Source organism: Herpailurus yagouaroundi, unplaced genomic scaffold (assembly GCF_014898765.1).
Source record: "Herpailurus yagouaroundi ecotype Mexico unplaced genomic scaffold, PumYag 100, whole genome shotgun sequence".
NCBI lineage: Eukaryota > Metazoa > Chordata > Mammalia > Carnivora > Felidae > Herpailurus > Herpailurus yagouaroundi.
This window is the reverse complement of record NW_024412391.1, coordinates 67,400,842-67,420,151: the sequence shown is the minus strand read 5'-3', so window position 1 is coordinate 67,420,151 and position 19,310 is coordinate 67,400,842. Positions and strand designations below refer to the sequence as shown.

Below are 19,310 nucleotides of genomic sequence, written 5' to 3'. Positions count from 1 at the left end.
TGTTCATAATTATTTTGTCATTCATTTTTCAAGTGATCAAATATACCAGTTTTTCCTTTAACTGATTAAATACAAAAGCAGTAGAGTTGCCTCTACTCTCAGTTTACAAAGCAATATACTCAGATTTCTTCCCAGTGCATTTGTATATGTTGTTCTTTAAATTTCTGGTCCATCTGAAATTTATCTTGATATACAGTATGAGAATGAATGGAATTTTATCTTTTTCTTTATGTCTAATCAGTTATCCCAACATCCCTTATTAAAAAATAAATCCTTTCCCACTGACTTGATATACTGAACTTTACAAAAAAAAAAAATTCACAAGGATTAGGATCTATTCATAGATTTTCTTACTCTCTCCTTTTGGTCTGAATGTCTATTTAGCTTTCAATAATACACTGTCTTCATCTTTCTACATTTTATTATCAGATAAAGCCAGTTCACTCCCACATACCACTACCCTTCTTATCAGGACATTCATGGCCATAGCTGCTTATTTGCTTTTCCAAATGAAATCACTTGTCAACATGTTTATTCCCAGATAGAGAAAATTATATGTTAATTCTCATTATTCCATTGAGACTGCATTAAATTTATTAATTTAGAAAATATTACTATCTATGATTTTAAATTTTTCTATGAAGATACATAGTATGTAAACACACAACACACAACTAATTAGAGGATATAATGAAAAAGAGGATACCATTCAAATACCATTTGTTTGCAAGCTTAGGAATGTTTAAAACCCCTAGGAGGAAAGCCACACTATGCTCCTGACAGGTACAAAACCAGCTTAAACAAAAAGGGAGATATATCATATATGTGCATATACAATTCAATATCACATAGATGCTAATCATTGCTTGCACAGCCATGACCTCAGTTTTGAGTCCTGGTAGCATAGCTAGATAATTGTAACCCCTTAAGTATTCAGTCATAAACAACTTTGGAATTATTTGAGAAAGGAATATGCATCCTGCTTTTTGACTGAAATCCTTCTGTTGACAATTTCTGGAAAGAACGTGAAAAATTCAATGTCAATACATACATGATGGATACTATAAACTTGGAAGGAAATTGCAGAGTATACAGTAGAGCCTCCTTTAAAGAAAGGCTCTGTCATTGACACTACCGATGATATAGAGTACAATTTTGTAAGGAAAAAGAAAGGCATCACAAACCTCCATATAAAAGAGCTGGACTCTAAAATGCAAAGGAGAATACCTCAAGACCTTTCAGGGGTAGGCAAGATCAAAAGTATTTTAGGATTTTTAGTATGGGGGCACCTGGGTGGCTCAGTCGGTTAAGTGTCTGACTCTTGGTTTTGACTCAGGTCACAATATCACCATTTCACGAGTTCAAGCCCCGCATGGGTCTCTGTGCTGGCAGTGCAGAGCCTGCTTGGGATTCCCTCCCTCCCTCTCTCGCTCGCTCTCTCTCTGCCCCTCCCCTGCTCATGCTGCCTCTGTCTCCCTCAAAATCAAATGAACTTTTAAAAAAATAAATGAAAATAATTTTTAGTATGTTATTTGTCATCTTTCAGCACATTGACATTTGTACTGATGGTTCAAGAGCAATCATGGGTAAAGCTGCTGACACAGTCAGATGAATCAGGTGGTACCAGACCGTACTAGTGTTCGTATTCTCCACTCCCACACTTTCAACAGTACAAAAAACTTAAGGGGAAAAGTCCAGTTTCACTTAAAAATATCCTTGAAGCAATAGAGATCATTAATATAATTAAATCTCAAGTCTTTGGTATGCATCATTTAAATATTCTGTTTGACGAGGGGAATTATACATAACATACTTTTCTGCATACTAAAGAATGATGGTGGCCTTTAGGAACAGCACCCATGTAATTGCTTGAGTTGTAAGCTGAACTAGCTACTTTTTTTTTTTTTTTTTTAAGAAAGGTATTTTTTTTTTAAAGAATGACAGACAAACAAATGATAGTTATTCAGATTGGAGATATTTGGTAGAACATTTCTTTAACAATGAACAAAGTGAGCCAGTCAACTTCAAAAAAGGAGAACTGACTAGATTTGCTGCCAATGATAAAATTGGAGCTTTCAAGTTGAAAATGATCGTTTTAGAAAATTTTTATCTGCCACCATGCATGTTCCCAATCTTCAAAGACTTTACTGATGAGTTTTACAGTGGGATTTTTTTAATACTATGTATCAATATTTGGAAGATCCTCATAACTTGGTAAATGAGTATATTCCAAATGACTAATGATGATGTTATAGTATCATGCGTGGTAAAAGACCATTCAGGTTGCAAGATAAAACAGTGAATTTTAATGAACTAGTGGAGGGCAAAGTTATTGATATGTGTCATTTGCTGAATAGTGGCCCATCAAAAGGTTAATTCCTTGTCTTTATCCCCCAAACCTGTGCCTTATATGATAAAAGAGTGAATTACATTCCAAAGGTATCATTACATTAAAGATTTTGAGAGTTTATCCTGGATTATGTGGGTGGGTCATAAATCCAGTAACAACTGTCATAAGATTTAGGCAAAAGCAGATGTGACCTGGAGGCAGAGATTGGAGTGACAAGGTCACAAATCAAGAAATGCCAAGAGCCACCAGAATATGCAAGAGGCACAGAACAGAAACTCTTCATGAGCCTCTAGAGGAAGTATAACCCACCTGGCACCCTAATCAGACCTCTGGCCTCCAGGGAATAAATTTCTCTTATCCATCGCTCAGTTTATACTAATTTGCTGCAGCAGCAGCACCAATAGGAAACTACTAAACTATCATTTCAGATTCCACATTGCAACCAATCTTTAAGAAACTACCACTTATTGAGTTTCAGTGTAGCATTAAGAATATTCACAATTACCAAAAAGCCTATTAAAATATCCCTCTCTTTTCCAGTTACATGCATGAAAACAGATTTTCATCATATACTTCTATCAAAACAATATATGGCAGGAGACTGATGCAAAAGCAGATATGAGAATATAGCTATCTTCCAAGCTGGACATTAAAGCAATTTATATGATTATAAAACAATGCTACTCTTATTTTTATTTTAGAAAAATATAGTTAACTTTTGAAACTGTTTGGGTTAATAAATAACAGTTTGGGTATAGGTATTTTCCTTTTTTAATTTTTATTTATTTTTGAGAGAGAGCAAGACAGAGAGCACACACATGCTTACACAAGTTGGGGAAGGGCAGAGGAAACAAGACTTAAAGGGAGAGAATCTTAAGCAGGCTCCATGCTCAGCATCATGCCCAGTGTGGGGCTCGATCCCACAACCCTGGGATCATGATCTGAGCCAAAATCAATAGTCAGTCACTCAATCTGACTGAGCCACCCAGGCACTCCTCCTTTGTGATTTTTTAATATAGTAAATACTATAGCTACAATTCATGTAAACAAAAGTTCTTTGGGACCTTTATTTAAAATAGTGTACAACAGGGGCACCTGGGTGGCTCAGTCAGTTAAGTGTCCGACTTCGGCTCAGGTCATGATCTTGTGGTTCACGAGTTCGAGCCCCGTGTCAGGGTCTGTGCTGACAGCTCGGAGCCTGGAGCCTGCTTCCAATTCTGTGTCTCCCTCTCTCTCTGACCCTCCCCCCATTCATGCTCTGTCCCTCTCGGTCTCAGAAAAATAAATAAATGTTAAAAAAAATTTTTTTTAATAAAATAGTATACAACAGACCAAAAAAATAATTTCATAGTTACCAATATATCACACTTACAATTTCCTGTTTTATGTGTTCACTTATGGTAATACTGGAGAAAAAATTCTTTATCAATTTTTTAAAAAAATTTCTGTAGAATAAAATAGAAGAAATTCAGAATTTTCTGTGAGGAATGTCTTTAGAAAGAAGCTGCATTTCAGATTATCAACTGTAGTTATTAAAAGTCTGGAACTTCAGGGGTGCCTGGGTTGCTCAGTTGGTTTGACTTCAACTCAGGTCATGATCTCATGGTTTGTGAGTTTGAGTCCCACACTGGGCTCTGTTCTGACAGCTCAGAGACTGGAGCCTGCTTCAGAATCCATGACTCCCTCTCTCTCTGTCCCTCCCCCACTCACACTCAGTCTCTCTCTGTCTCTCAAGAAATAAACAAACATTAGAAAAAAAATTTTTTTTTAGAGTCTGGAACTTCATAATAAAAGGATAAAAATCATTTGATCTTTTCATCAACAAAAGATACAGAAAGAAATACAGACCTTAGAAAGAAAAGAAAAAAGCCATGGTAATTTCTTCATCTTTGCATTTCTTCCATCTTTAAAGGATTACACAGACAATAATACTTCAATTCCTATGAAATCTCCCATCTAGTTCCCTTACATGTAAAAATGTTTCTATTCCTTTCTCTAAATTTCCCCCAAAATTCCTCCCCAGCCTTAACAAATCTTTTGATATTAGGACTCTTACCTTCTTTCCTCTAGTTTCTACATCACAAAGCCCTCAAACCGGTTCTGACAACCCTGGAATATCCTCAGAAAGCAGAGGAAGAAATGAAATTCAATGGGCAAAGCCAGAACCAATATTTGAAGATGAAGGTAAGAGTGACAAAGATTCTCAAAATATTAATAATGTTGACCCTGCTACACAGGCATATGTTTTCTTCTCTACAGATCCAATATCACCATATAACTTAATTTTTGTATAGTAAATGCTGTTTATTGGTTTTTAAATTTTTCAATCAACTGTATTATAATAACCAGAAATAATGTGATTTTGTCAATACAGACAGCATAAAAGTAATGGTACAGCTGACCCAAGTTGAGGTGAAAGAGGAATGAAAAATAAAAAGATGGGTAGATTCACAAATTTCTTCATCATATACCTCAATGACTCAATAAATTCCGTTGTATTTAGGGATGGTTCAAATATCAAGGGATAGTTATCAAAGTGTGAACCTGGGACAAGCACTAGCAGCAGCATCTGATCACTAATTAGAAATGCAAAGTGTCGGCACATGCTAGGTGGCTCAGTTGGTTAAGCGTCTGACTCGATTTCAGCTCAGTTCATCATCTCACAGTTGTGAGACTGAGCCCCATGTTGGACTCCATGCTGAGCATGGAGCCTGCTTGGGATTCTCTCTTCCTCTGTCTCTCCCCCACTCATTCATTCTCTCTCTCTCCCTTCTACCCCCCTCCCTCCCTCTCTCTCTCTCTCAAAATACATAAAACATTTTTTAAAAATGCCAAGTCTCAGGCCTCACCCTAGACCTAATGTTAGTTTAGCTAAGCTGCTCCATGATAGTGCTGCCTTGGCATTTATCTTGGATGGCATTGCAGGGGGACTTGAACTCATGCTAGCCCCCCTCTGAGTGCATGCCCTGGGGACAACAGTCCCCAGAAACATCAATGTAAGTTCCTGATAGACTCCCCTAGCCACCTTTGTGATAAGCATTCTCCCCCACATCCCAGGGCCTTCCCCTTGGGTACACCTTAGTTAAGCCATGAAGCTTACCAAAACTCTGCTCCTTTTTTAATTGGCCAGTCCAGCTTTAGCCAAGGAATTTCAAAGCATTCCACCCTCTGACCCTAACAAAGGCATGTACCCCATGACCAACTTTTTCCTCTGCTTGCACCCTGCCTTGACCCCCCCTTTCACGGTACCTCTACATATACCACGTACTTCCTCCAGGACTTAATAAAGTTATGTATTTCAATTCCTTTGTACATTTTTGTTGACCTGTGACTCATCATAGGACAGTCTGACAGCCAGGCCCAGGGCTGTAAATAGCAATGTTAATCTAACTAAGTCACAACACCTGCTGAATCATATTAGAGGGATATGGCCCAGGAAACTATGTTTTAACAAAACTTTCAAGTCATTTTGTTGCATGCTTAAGTTGGAGAACCATTAATCTTGTCACATCAAGAAATAAAGGTCTAAAAAGCATTCTAAATAGAAAAGCTGTAAGAAGAGTTTCTTTAGTTTTTTTAAAGATTTATTTTTGAAAGAGACAGAGAGAGGAACATGAGTGGGGGAGGGGCAGAGAGAGACAGAGCGACACAAAATCTTAAACAGGTTCCAGGCTCTGAGCTGTCAGCACAGAGCCTGACACAGGCTTAAACCCACCAACCATGAGATCATGACCTGAGCCAAAGCTTAACCGAGTGAGCCACACAGGTGCCCCAAGAAGAGCTTCTTATACAACAATACATGTAATAAAATCAAAAGCAGAGTCTGTTGGGGAGGAAAAAGGAAGGCAGTCATATGCATTAATTGTCCTACTTTTTATAGGAAATAGTTAACAAATGATATCAAGAGCTGATGAATTAATAACATTGAATCAAGTTTATTATTAGCATTATAATAACCAACAGTTAGAAGTGACTTTACCTGAGAAGTGAAACTAGGAACAACAAGTAGGGGACACATTCATTCTTCACTGTATACCTTTCTGTGTTTTCTTTTTTCAACCAAATTATCACTCTATCATTTTGAAATAATGTCCAGCATTCAATGTCCAGACCCCTGTAAATTTTTATCCAAGTTTACATCTACGTATTTATCTCAGCATTTTATTTGAATTTCTCTTGACATCAAAGAGGTAGATTTAAAAGATTCCATCTAAACTCTGTCTTTGCTGACACTGGTGTGCAAGGCCAGATGACATCAGGATTTTCCAGTGCCAAAGTAAAATCTGCACCAAAGTTGAGCCAGCAAAGATGACATTAGTCAGGTTATTCCAATAGGGGATAAAGACACAGCTATACTGAAACAAAAGGCTGGAGGATTTTTAAGTGATAGGGTGATCTAGAGAAAGGTACTGGGGGACACTAGGGAGGAGGTTCATCAATGGAATGTGTGGATAACATTGGGTTGAGTCCCCAAACGTTTCTATGATTAGGCCATCTACATTTGCTAGTTGGTGCCCATCAGTTAGGCTCTTACCATCCTGCAGAGACTAAGAGATAGGGATATTTTTGTGGTTAACATTTCAAAGAGATTGTTACCAAATCCTTAAGAAAATATTTTCCTGGGTTGTGAAACTGTCAAGAGGCTGGGAGAAGACTTACATACATTTCAAGAGGCAGAGAAAGAGTGTACAATTCCAAGTTTTCTAAAGTAAATCCTCTACGAAAATGGAGATCAGAAGCCTAAGATAAAGAAGAAATCTGCCTAAAGTCTAGTCAAGCAGAGGGAAATGTTAAGGTCATCGTGGTCACCAGGCCTAATATGCCATATTGCTAACGTGCTACTGGTGAATACATGTTCCAGGGCTGACACACTTGCTTACTTGTCCAGTCCTCCCAAAGAGCATTCTGCTAAGAACTGGTACTGGCAATCACATAGGCAGTAACCCTGTGAGACATTCAGGACACATATGCACTCTTGTTCCTCTACCCCTTCCTCTGACACCCACACCACCTTTGCCTGTAGCAATGCTATTTGACTAGAAGCCACTTCAGGCCAGACTCTTTTCTGATTGATCTTTTTAGCCTTCAGAGATATTCACACAATGCCCTACATGTGGATTATGTTCAAAGGATATTGATGAATGCAATAAAGTAAATACACCCTCCCTGAAGATACATATCTATGAGCTTACAACAGAACCTGAGAATCTTTACAGGGCCACAAAACCAATCTATGTAACCTCATCTCTAGTGCATTTCAACCCCTTTTATTAGACTAACAGCCAAGCACACCTTTTAAAACACCACCACATGTCCATTTGACCTTTGGATAGCAGAGAGGCCCTACAGAGTTCATGCACATAGCTCCCTGATACCATGGTAAGTATAGGTGGGTTAAAAAAAATAGTAACAAGTAAACCCTACAGAAAAAATACAGAGATAGCCATAAATAAAACTACTTGTTTTAATGAATCACTTAGCAGATTCCTGACCATTGTGAGGAATGAAGCTAACATTTTCACTATTTATCTTACAAAGTATACCATCACAGAATACGTCTTCTTGTGGATAAAAAGAGCATCTACTAGCCTAACTAGGTAAAAATATAAATATAAATAAAAATATAGTATTATGCACACATAGAGGATTTAGTTAATTGAGCTAATCTGAAGTGAATTATTCCAAGTACTCCTATCTTCATCTCAGGATGGAATAGAGTCTATATCTATTTTGAACTTCACATTACTTTCAGAAAATACGTGACTTCTTTTTGAAAATCAATTCCTCAGCTTTATTTCAGCCCCCTGATTTTTCCAGATACTCAGAGCATATTCCTACAATTGTCCTATTCATATCATCATCTTGAATCATTCCAATATCCATAAGGACCTTAAAACATATTTCAAATATCTACCAGTCAAAAAGAAAAAAAAAGAGCTAAACACGTACAAAAGAAAATATCTAAAGAACTCTGTTAATTACCTAATACCACATGAAGAATTGTAGTTGACCCTTCAACGACATGGGTTTATACTTCATGGATTCACTTACACATATTTTTTTTTTCAATTAATACAGTAGGGAACTGTAAATGTATTCTTATGGTTTTCTTACCCTTTTCTTTCCTCTAGATTACTTTATTGTAAGAATACAGTCTATATACAGATCACATGCAAATATATGTTACTCAACTTTTTATGCTATCAGTAAGGCTTCTGGTCAACAGTAGGCTATTAGTAGTTAAGGTTTGAGAGAGTCATATGTTATTTTATTTTTTTTACTTCCTTAGGGACTGGCATCCCTAACTCTCATGTTGTTCTAGAGTCCACTGTACTCTAAAACTTAGTTTAAAATGAACATTTATTGCCTTACAGTTTCCATGGGTCAGAAATTCAGGTATGGCTTACCTGGGTGGTTTTGAGTTAGGGTCTCTGATAAGGTCGTAGTTAGGATGTCAGCAGGTATGTGAAGGTTTAATTGGAGTGGGAGGGTCAGTTTCTGAGATAGTTCACTAACCTGGTGCTGTTGGAAGGAAGCTTCAGTTCCTCTTCTTGAGTTGCCCGAGTACCACCATAACATGAGGGCTGGTTTCTTCAAGCATGAGCAACCTATGAGAAAACATGCCAGAGCCTCAGAAGTTACACACCATTATTTTTTCAATATATTATTGGTTACACAGGTTGGCCCTATTCCATTAACAGGGAACTACACGTGGGCATGAATGGCAGGAGGGGAAGTATCTGGGTGCCATCTTGGATACCAGCTATCATAGCATCCTTCTTTTATTACTATCTATTCTACTCATTAACCAATGCAATGCCCCTCTCTGGTTTTGCTCCCAGACTATTCCAATGTTCAATCTACACTTTTCCTGTCTTCTTCTTATTCCCTTTACCACCTATTTCAGTGCATGCAACTCCATAAAAATGATTTCCTTGAAGACTATCCATCATCTCTTCCTGCTAAATTGATGGTCTTGACCTATTCCTTAGACATTTTCAACATCTTACAATGTTAGTGTTACCAACTATCCACTCATGAAGTTCTCTCATTCTTTGGCATATTTAAGAGTTTCTCCCATCCTTCTAATGCCATTTCTCCTCTCTTTTTCCTCACTAAGTCCCTAACTGTGGAATGTTCTTTAAGCTCATCCTTCTGGTTTTCTAGCCGTAGTACAATTGGGCTGATATTCATTCACTACTTCAGCTATGTCATCTATTATTTGGCCACTAATGAATCTGCATTTCCTTTCCTACTCAATCATACTATGTCCTTTCTAGCTGCCTACAGACATCTTCATTCCCTAATTCCTAAAGAAGGCTCATTATTTCTTCCTTTAATGCCTCTAGGAATAATTTGCCTTTTTCTATCCATTGCAACTACCACTACCGTAGTCTAGTCCCTCCCTATACCATAATCTTATTAAAATAGCAATATTTTAGATTCTATACTTACTTGACCCTAAATATTGACCCTGCTTCTCCTCTAAACCAACTGTCATGTGTTTTGATACTAAATCTTGAGAAATCCCTCTTATCTTTTCATCTTCCAGCACAAGAGAATTCATTATAATCAATTGCCTTTAAATCAAAACTCCTTAGACTGGTTTTTAAAGCATATATTGTCTTCCTATTTGGCTACTATACCTAATTTCTTACTCCCTTTATTTCTCTTTGGTAAGGTTAATTCATTCACTGTCCCCCAGATACACAAATTCCACATTTACCTTTTCTATTCTATTTCTTAAGAGTTAAGAAATTCTATTCTTAAATTTCCATCCTCCCAATTTTTGTAGGTATACCTCAAATTCTAAAATCTCAATGCAATCTTTTCTAACTACTTTAGTTCATACTGGGCTATTTGATATTGGAGTCCTTAATGCTTTATTAGGCACCCCTCTCTCTTATTCTCCATGTGTTAGTCCTATTTCTATAGCTAAGTTGCAAGCTTTCTATAGCTAAGTTGCAAGACTCATATTTTATATTTCTTCTCAAACACCTAAGATAATCCATAAGCAGCAAACTGAGTACATAATAGGCCATGAATAAATATTTATTGGTTAACTAAATAAGGAAAATAACTAGAAAATTCCCATGTCATTTGGTAGGATGACTACAGGCAGAAGTCTCCTCCCAAAATTTATTTTCTAAAAGTGCATTTTCCCCATGTGTCAATGAAAAAAAAAAAAATGACTCTTTTCTAGCATAGCCCAACTTAGTTCTTAAAGCATGTGTAAAATCACTTAGATGGAATTGTTAAAGGTACAACTTTTTAAATAAAGTCAGATATACAGCATTGCTTCAGTTAGCAAGTACAGAGGAAATCAGATCACATTTCAAAGTAATTTGATAATTTTGGCAATTACAGAATAATTAGGGGAAAAAGCAATAGGGCTGTTGTCCTGAATTTATTAAAGGAAAGGAAACTCTTATAAAACCCAACAGATAACAGGAAACCCTACAGGATATGTAACAGAAAAAAATAGTGAAGCTGATTGTTTCACTGCAGAAATGCTATTTTTTTTTCAATTACATTACATTAAAAATTAATAAGACTATTAAAAATAACCATGACCTGTCTTTGGAAAAACAACATATTCACAATTCCCCCAAGTCTCATGGCTTCTTGAGCACTACTTTGGGAGCAGTATTTTATGTTGGAAACAGCATGAATTTTCACAGCCACAGAGACCTGCATCACTAGTTGAGTGACCTTAGGCAAGTTACCCAACACTGAGGAAACCTACCAACCTCACAGGGCTGTTGTGCAAATTAAATGAGATTACTGATCTGAAAGAACCTGGCATGGTGCCCACTACATGCTGGTCAATATCTCTTCGTTTCTTTCCATTCTGTTTAGCAGAGATAAAGAGCAAATCAGAGGCAGAACAACACTAGATTAGGAGAGAGGAACCAGTGATTATGATACTAATTCAACAGCTGGTTCAGTATTGGGCAGAGACAGTCAACTGTCTTCCAGTTTCCATTTTTCTCTTCTCCATTTTGGTATTAGATCCCCCCTGGGCACACAGGTAGCCAGACAGAGCAATAGGTCTCTTGCCTTCACAGGGTTTTAATTGTTTGATTTGCAGTGCCTTTGGGTAGACTAGACACTTCAGTTTTCTACCATTCACCAGGCACTTCTCCCCTAACCTAATCCAATATTCATGACTCATTCCTGACACCTATGGGCTCTTCTGTGTATGGCCAATGGACCAGATGATCCCTACAATAATTGATTGCTATGTTCAGTGATCCTGGGGAAACACATGGAATAATGTTCATTCCTCCAGTCAATAGTCTAAGGACTTAAATTTTAGAAAAGAGGAAAGGAAAAAAACTCTAAAAATTTTTGAAATAATCTAACCTTTAAAATGCTCTAATCTCTCCTGCATGTTAAACCTATCATTTTTTTTTTTAATTTTTTTTCAACGTTTATTTATTTTTGGGACAGAGAGAGACAGAGCATGAACGGGGGAGGGTCAGAGAGAGAGGGAGACACAGAATCGGAAACAGGCTCCAGGCTCTGAGCCATCAGCCCAGAGCCCGACGCGGGGTCGAACTCACAGACCGTGAGATCGTGACCTGGCTGAAGTCGGACGCTTAACCGACTGCGCCACCCAGGCGCCCCTAAACCTATCATATTTTTATTTACATGTATGGTATATTAGTTTCCTGTGGCCCCTGTAACAAATTGCCACAAACCTGGTAGTTCACACAACAAATTTATTCTTCACAGCTGTGGAGAGCAAAACTAAAATCAATTCATCTGTGGGGGCATACTCCCTCTGAAGGCTTCAGGGGACAATCATTCCTTGCCTTTTTCAGCTCTAGTGACTTCCCATCTTATTTGGTTTATGGATGCATTACTGCAGTCTCTGTCTCTATCTTCACATGGGCTTCTCTCCTCTGTGTCTCTTCCTCTTCAGTCTCAAATCTGTTTCTGCCTAACTCTTATAAGGACACTTGTCAGTAGATTTAGGGGCCACTTACATATTCCAGAATGACCTCATGTCAAGATCCTCAACTTAGTTACATCTGCAAAGACTATTTCCAAATAAGATCACATTCACAGGTTTTAAGGGAAAGAACTTAGATCTATCTTTTGGGAAGCCACCTGAGCCCACTATAGACGTCTACATAATCAATCACTCATAGAGTATAGGTGGGTAGACATCTCACACACTGACAAGCAAATAAATAGCATATTCTCAACTATTTAAAAAAGATAGCCCTTCAGGGCTCGAATATATCTTGTGAAGCTGCAAACTTAGATAGTAATCTTTTCATTCTACCAATATGTTCTGCATGTAATTTTCCTTATTCATGATGTTCTATTTTGAGCATGCACTACTTCATTAAGAGGTCACAACTATTGAAAAAATACCTTGCTAATGACTTTTTTCCTCCTGTTTAAACAAGTAATACCCATACACAATCTTAAAATTTTAAGGTATAGAGAAAAGATTACCCTTCAAAACTCCTTATTTCCTCTCTTCTCAAACAACAGTTTAAAATTCCTTTCAGAATATTTTGTGCACACATAAAGGGTTGTTAATTGTTTTATCATAAATAAAATCATGCTATACAAGGGGCACCTGGGTGGCTCAATGGGTTAAGTGTCCAAATCTTGATTTAGGCTCAGGTCATGATCTCAAGGTTTTTCAGACTGACCTCCACATTGGGCTCTGTGCTGGCAATGTGGAGCCTGCTTGGGATTCTCTCTCTCCCTCTCTGCCCTCCCCTCTCAGTCCCTCCCCCTCGTGTGCTCTCTCTCTTAAAAGACAATAAACTTTTAAAAAATCATGCTATACATATTACTCAGTAAATTGCATTTTGTTTTTATCAACATCTTAAAGCTATCTTTCTACATTAAGACCTATACTTTTACTTTTCTAATCACACAGTATTTGATGGAAGGAATGTTCACTATTTACTGATGAACATTTAAGTTGCTTTCAAATTTTTGGTATTATAAGAAGTTTGGAATGGTTACATGTCTAAGAATGTGCAAAGATAGGGGCACCTGGGTGGCTCAGTTGGTTAAGCATCCGACTTCATCTCAGGGCATGATCTCATGGTTTGCGGGTTTGGGCCCCACATCGGGCTCTGTGATGACAGCTAGAGCCTGGAGCCTGCTTTGTCTCTCTCTTCTCTCTGCTCCTCCCTTGTTCATGTTCTCTCTCTCAAAAATAAATAGACATTAAAAAATTAAAAAAGAATGTGCAAAGATTTCTGTAGAATAGATTTTCAGGTGAAATTGCTTGGCAAGTGTTATGCACATTTCAAATTTGGTTGAGCCTGCTCATTTGTTCTCCACAAAGTGCTGTATGAACTGGCCAATTAATGGTGAAGAGTAACTCTTACCTAGTCAAACAGCTAAATATAATGTGTGTATGTGCATGTATGTTGTTTATATGTTTATGCATATACACACTTTAAAATGCCTAAGTACACACCCATACACACACACACACATTTTATATATGAAAGCCCTCCCAACATCAGTTAGATGAATTAGGAAAAATGCCACTGATGCCCACACCTTACCTACCACATCCAGAGCTGATCATCAGGCCCTCAAAGAAGGGGAAAGAAACCCCCTTTGGGGGTAAAGTGAAGAAAAAAGTTAAAGAAAAAAAAAGGTGGCATCTGTCATGTTTTCTGACCCAGTACCATGATCATCCCAGGGCAGAACATTCTCCCAGACCAGGAATTCTCCCTCAGGATAGATGTGGCTACAAATATCTAACTGATGCATCCTAAATCAATGAAAGAACTCAGTCCAAAAATAGAATCAGAATTAATTATGCTTTTTTCCTCAAAAATTCTACCAAGAAAAAACTTGCTAAAAGTGGTGTGTAACTTGAATTCCAAGGTAATCTGATTGAAATGAGCACAGTACATTTAGACGCTTCTCAGCAAAACCGGGAGAGGGAGAAGATCTTTTCATCAGGCTCAAAGTTCAACTGGAGTGACAGTGGCATAAAAAAAACTTACCGAGGCGCCTCCAAAGTGGTCACTCTGGACCAGCTTTTGGCAGAATTGTAACAAGAGAGTAATAAAAAGTCTTCCAGAGCATTAGAACAATTACATGCTCTTAAAACAAGCTGACTGCAAAGGATGCACCTGTTTTGAAAGCAGATCTTACCGCTCTTTATAATGCAGCAGGAAACTGTTTCTCAGTTAGAGGAGTACATAAATTTATTCATCAATCCATGATAGAACATTCACAGACTCAGAACTTACCATGTTCAATTAGATAAATAATTTCATTATATTCAGCTTTTCCTTATTCAGGGTCTACAATATCCTCCATCCCTGCCAACTGAAGCTCAGTACACACTAGCTTTCTACCTCCTCAACTCCCCTACATATACCCTCGTCACATGCTGGCAGAAAAGGGTGCCAAATAATAAAAACATGATGGGTTGCATTGCAAAGAATTGCTTTCTGCTGAAAATCTAAGATGCATAAAACATTGTGTTGTAATAGTAGTATTTGTTGCATTTACAACAAAGAGAGCAGAAACGTTAGTCAATTCAGATGTAGGAGATCAGCTGCACTGGAGATTAAAATACACTGGGGATTAGAGACACAGTTCAGGATGGCTGAGCTTAGGCAGTGTGACATATGTCAGGACAAAAGGATCTGGTACAAGGGAAGGTTCTGTTCTGCTAACAAACCAATAGAGCAAATAATTATCTGTGTTCTTTACAAAAATATTTTGTGCTCTTTATAATAATTCTGCTCATTAAGAGATTCCATTAAAAATGAATAAATAAACCAAAAACTGGAAAATAAAATTTACAGACTATTTGACAAAAGACTGTATAAGGAATTCCTACCAATCAACTATAAAAACACAAATAACTCCAGTGAAGCATGTGCCATAGAGTTGAGCAGATACTTCACAAAAGAAAGAATTTTAAGCATGCTCAATTTATTTTTCTTTCCTATATAGGATAGCTTTGCCTAACCTGGGGTAATGACAATTTTTTTTTTCTGTTTTCTTCCAGAACTTTTTGAATCTAGTTTTACATTTGGATCTGTGATCCATCTGGAAAACCTTTTTGTTTATGCCATGAGGTCAGAGTCAACTCTATTTTCTTCCATAGAAATACCAAGTCGTTCCAGTAACATTTATGGAAAAATCTTTCCCCAGAGAGTAACTTTGGCCCTTTTGTGAAAAATCAGTTCACCAAATACATTTGGATCTGTTTCTAGACTCTATTTCATAATTTTGTCTATGGTTAAGCCAACACCACACTGCCTTGATTGCTGTACACTTGTAAATTCTGAAATAAGCTTGTTTAAGTCCCCCAACTTCATTCCTTGTCAAGACAGTTTTGCTCTCCTACTTTCTTTGCCTTCTCCATATCATCTAGAACAATCTTGTCTACTTCTTTACACCAGCCATTGACATTTTGATAAAGATTAAATTGAATGTATCTATCAATTTAGGAAGTACATTACGACATTCTGTTTTCTCAACAAACAGAATGCTAGATCCACTTTTTAGGTCCTTTTTAATTTCTCTCAGTAATGTTTTGTAGTTTTCACTATGGACATCTTTGCTATCTTTCATTAGATTTATTTTTTTACTTCACTTTTTAATGCTACTGTACATTTTCAACATGTTATTTTCCAAGTGGTGGTAAGGAGAGACTTGCTCTATGGCTGGGGTCCCTTGTAGTTCCAGTCTATTACAAGAGTCCATACACAGCTATTACCCATTTGTTAGCACTTCAGGTGGTTTTTCCCTCTTATCTGTGGCAAGACTTTCCCCCATGAGGAGAGCAGTGGAAAGTCTCTTCTATCCAGTAAACATCTCTCAAGCACTCTGGTGTTTTGTTTGTTTTCACTTCTTTATGAGCTTGGCTTTATGACTTTTTTTAGCTGTGATTTTTATAGCTTTTCTGGCTTGTTTAATTGTAAATTTGAGACTTATGGTCTCTTGTGATATTTTTACATCCAAACTAGAAATCAACAGTCTTGCAAGTATTAAAAAATCTATCACCAATCTTCCCTTTCACTCTATTGGAAACAGCAAAAAGAAAAGGTATCAAAATGGTGCACAGGAGTCCAAGTAATCATAATGAAAACTAATGTTTCCGTCATGTTTTCTATGTGCTAGGACTTAGATTTACAAATATCCATTCATTCAACCCCTATCAGGTAGATATGATTATTATTATTCCCATTTTACAGGTGAGAAAACTGAAATCAAAAGAGCTTAAATCATTTGTCTAATAAAGCACATCTGTTAAGTGGTAGAAGTAGGATCTGAACACTAGTTTGTGTTTCAGGTCTACATCTTTACCTACTTGCTCACAATACCTCTCTCCCAAATCTTAGCATTCCTATCTTTACCCTGATTTCCCAAATGTTAACAGCTATCTGGGTTTTTTCACTAGAAATGCTCGCCTCTTCTTTGAGTTGTACCTTACTTGCATTTTTTTTTTAAACTGAGGATACAATTTATTAAATGCTCACATAAACACAGTAGTTTTGCATGTGTTATTTGCAAACCTCACATTCTGATAAGTGACATTAGCCTCATTCTACTTTGAAGGAAACTGGGGTTCAAAGAAAGCACTTTTCTTAATTTACATAAAAACTAGTGAATGAAGGAGCTTTGATTTTGACCTGTCTTGAATCGAAAGCCCATGCATAATGCAACCTTTCATGAAGGATTACCCAAGTGTTGTCCTAAAGTTGTTCTTACAAACTTGCTTCACTCACCATTACTTAGATACTCCAACTGAGCATTTAACACTAATTCTCAGTTAGTGTCTACAAGGGTCTGTTTTTGGAGGCGGTTTAAAGAATTGTAGTTTAGATAAAGAACATCCTAAGCAAACGCTCATTAGTGGAAAAGAGTCTAAGTAGTCCAACAAGAGGCTTTCAGATGGGTAGTGTAGACTGAAGCTTGGAGCTGATATACTGATTATCAGCTCCTGGAGTTGGGACAAATAATACATAATCTTTCTACTAATGGTCAGAAAGACCAGAAACAACTTAGGACCGCACATCACCACTATCACCGTACCTTTTCCAAATGCCTCCTCCAATGGAATTCATCCACTTCAAAACACTTCCTGGGTCTCTTTCAACTTGGATTCAAGAGAAGGAAAGGGTTTAAGAAGACCCTAAACTCCCAGAGGCTGACTCTGAGACTCACATCCCACCACCTTTATTGCCCAGAAAATGTATCCAATTCTGACCTCATAATCAAAAATCTGATGCATAGTTTTTATTATTTCTTCAGTCTTTTAGATGATAGAAGAAACATTCCTTTGTAAGACCTGGCAATCAGAGGGCTTGCCACATGATCCACTAATAAATTATGGTAGGCCCTGCATAAAAAAATAAAACAAAAACAAAAAAGCTACAATCCATGATTTTTGTCCTATACCTGAAATGTGAATGGAGCTTAAGATTCAAAAAGATTGAACACTTATCTTCGTTCTCAGTACAGAAACCCTTCAGAGAAAAAATTGTGTTACTCCCTTAGGACTGAATCTCATTTCAGACACATGTTCCTTACTATAGCCCGTGTGTAATTATTTAAATGTCATGAAATCCTGCAAATGTGTTTGATAAAGTAATTGAAATTACTTCATGTAATTTATTTTATTTTCAATGATGGAAAGGTGTGCGTATAAATGTCACTGCACTGTCAGTGAAATTAATGACAGCTGAGTTTATTCTTTGAGGGATGGTTTTACCTTCCAAATACAAAATTTCTCTTCAAGCCCATGTGTGGACTGAGGCACTGATTAGAGAATACTATAAATAAGAAATTCCCCCATTAGATCCTCTGACCACAGAAATGAGGCCAGGACTCTATTTAGACTCAGGTTCCTGCTCTACCATGATTGCTGTGATATTTCCATGAATTATACAAGTGGTTCTTTAAAACTGGGACCTGCAGCATGAGAGAGCACACTTTTTGCAATAGATCTTTGTGTGCCAGGAGCAGGACTTCTAGCCAGTAAGCACAAATGCACAACAAAACCAATACAGGAGAAATGATAATATCTCACCCAATATGTGCATGTGTGTGTGTCTGTATATATTATATATTTTTTTAACCAAGGGCTCTGTGCCTTTGGATCTCGTTTCATAGAGTTTTGCTTCATCCATCTCTCTAAATGCTTTTAACGGTGAAACTACAATGCGCCTTTGCTTGAGGAACATGTTCTGCCTTCTTAGCACAATAGTGTCGAGCCTTTGGCTGACCCAATTTAAGTTGATTTTGTCTTGGCCATTTGTAAAGCATAAAACAACTTATTATTTGGCATGGGATAGGCTTTCAAATAAACATTAAATGTGGTTTGATAAAACATGAGTGAAGAAAAATCAAATCCTTAACTGTACCTGTAATAAAACTTTCAGTCTGATGTGGAATACAGTAACCTACAGTTGATCTGGGTAAATACTCCCTCCAACTGATTAGGTAACAGTGGTGTTAGTGTATTCCAGCAAAGTTTAAAAAAAAAAATGATGTGGCTTCTTCCTCTGGTGTAATCCCAGAAGGAAAATTATTTTTATTTCAGAATTACTGGCAGTTAAAAAATCTTTTTCAGTTACTTTATCGTCTGTTTAGGCATGGGGACAAGTGAATCGTGTATCTAATTTAATGTACAATCATTCAATTCTTCTGGTTATTCTTCTCATTACTACAAATGTCCAATGACTTATAGATAACAGGAAATAGCTGAATTTTGGTATTCAAATTTTAAGTAAAACCTACATTGTGCAAAACCACAGAAGTTTATTTACTGTCCTGATATAAGTTTCCATATATATATGCTAATATATATGCTTATATATAATATATATGTTTGCTATATATATATGCTAATATATATTAGCATCACTCAATTTCCTTGGTAATCCAATTTTTTAAATAACTGCATTTAAGTAAACAGTTTCTCTTTTCTGTTGGGATCACA

General features: G+C 37.0%; 1 long non-coding RNA gene across 1 annotated transcript in view; it reads right to left on the bottom strand.

Moving 5' to 3' along the window:
• Positions 1-8,657: 8,657 nt before the first annotated feature.
• Positions 8,658-19,310, bottom strand: part of LOC121028110 (uncharacterized) — a 90,769-nt gene continuing 80,116 nt past the window's right edge. The window contains exon 3 of the long non-coding RNA XR_005789076.1: positions 8,658-8,958. This is a non-coding gene — a long non-coding RNA (uncharacterized LOC121028110). The remainder of the gene's footprint in view (positions 8,959-19,310) is intronic.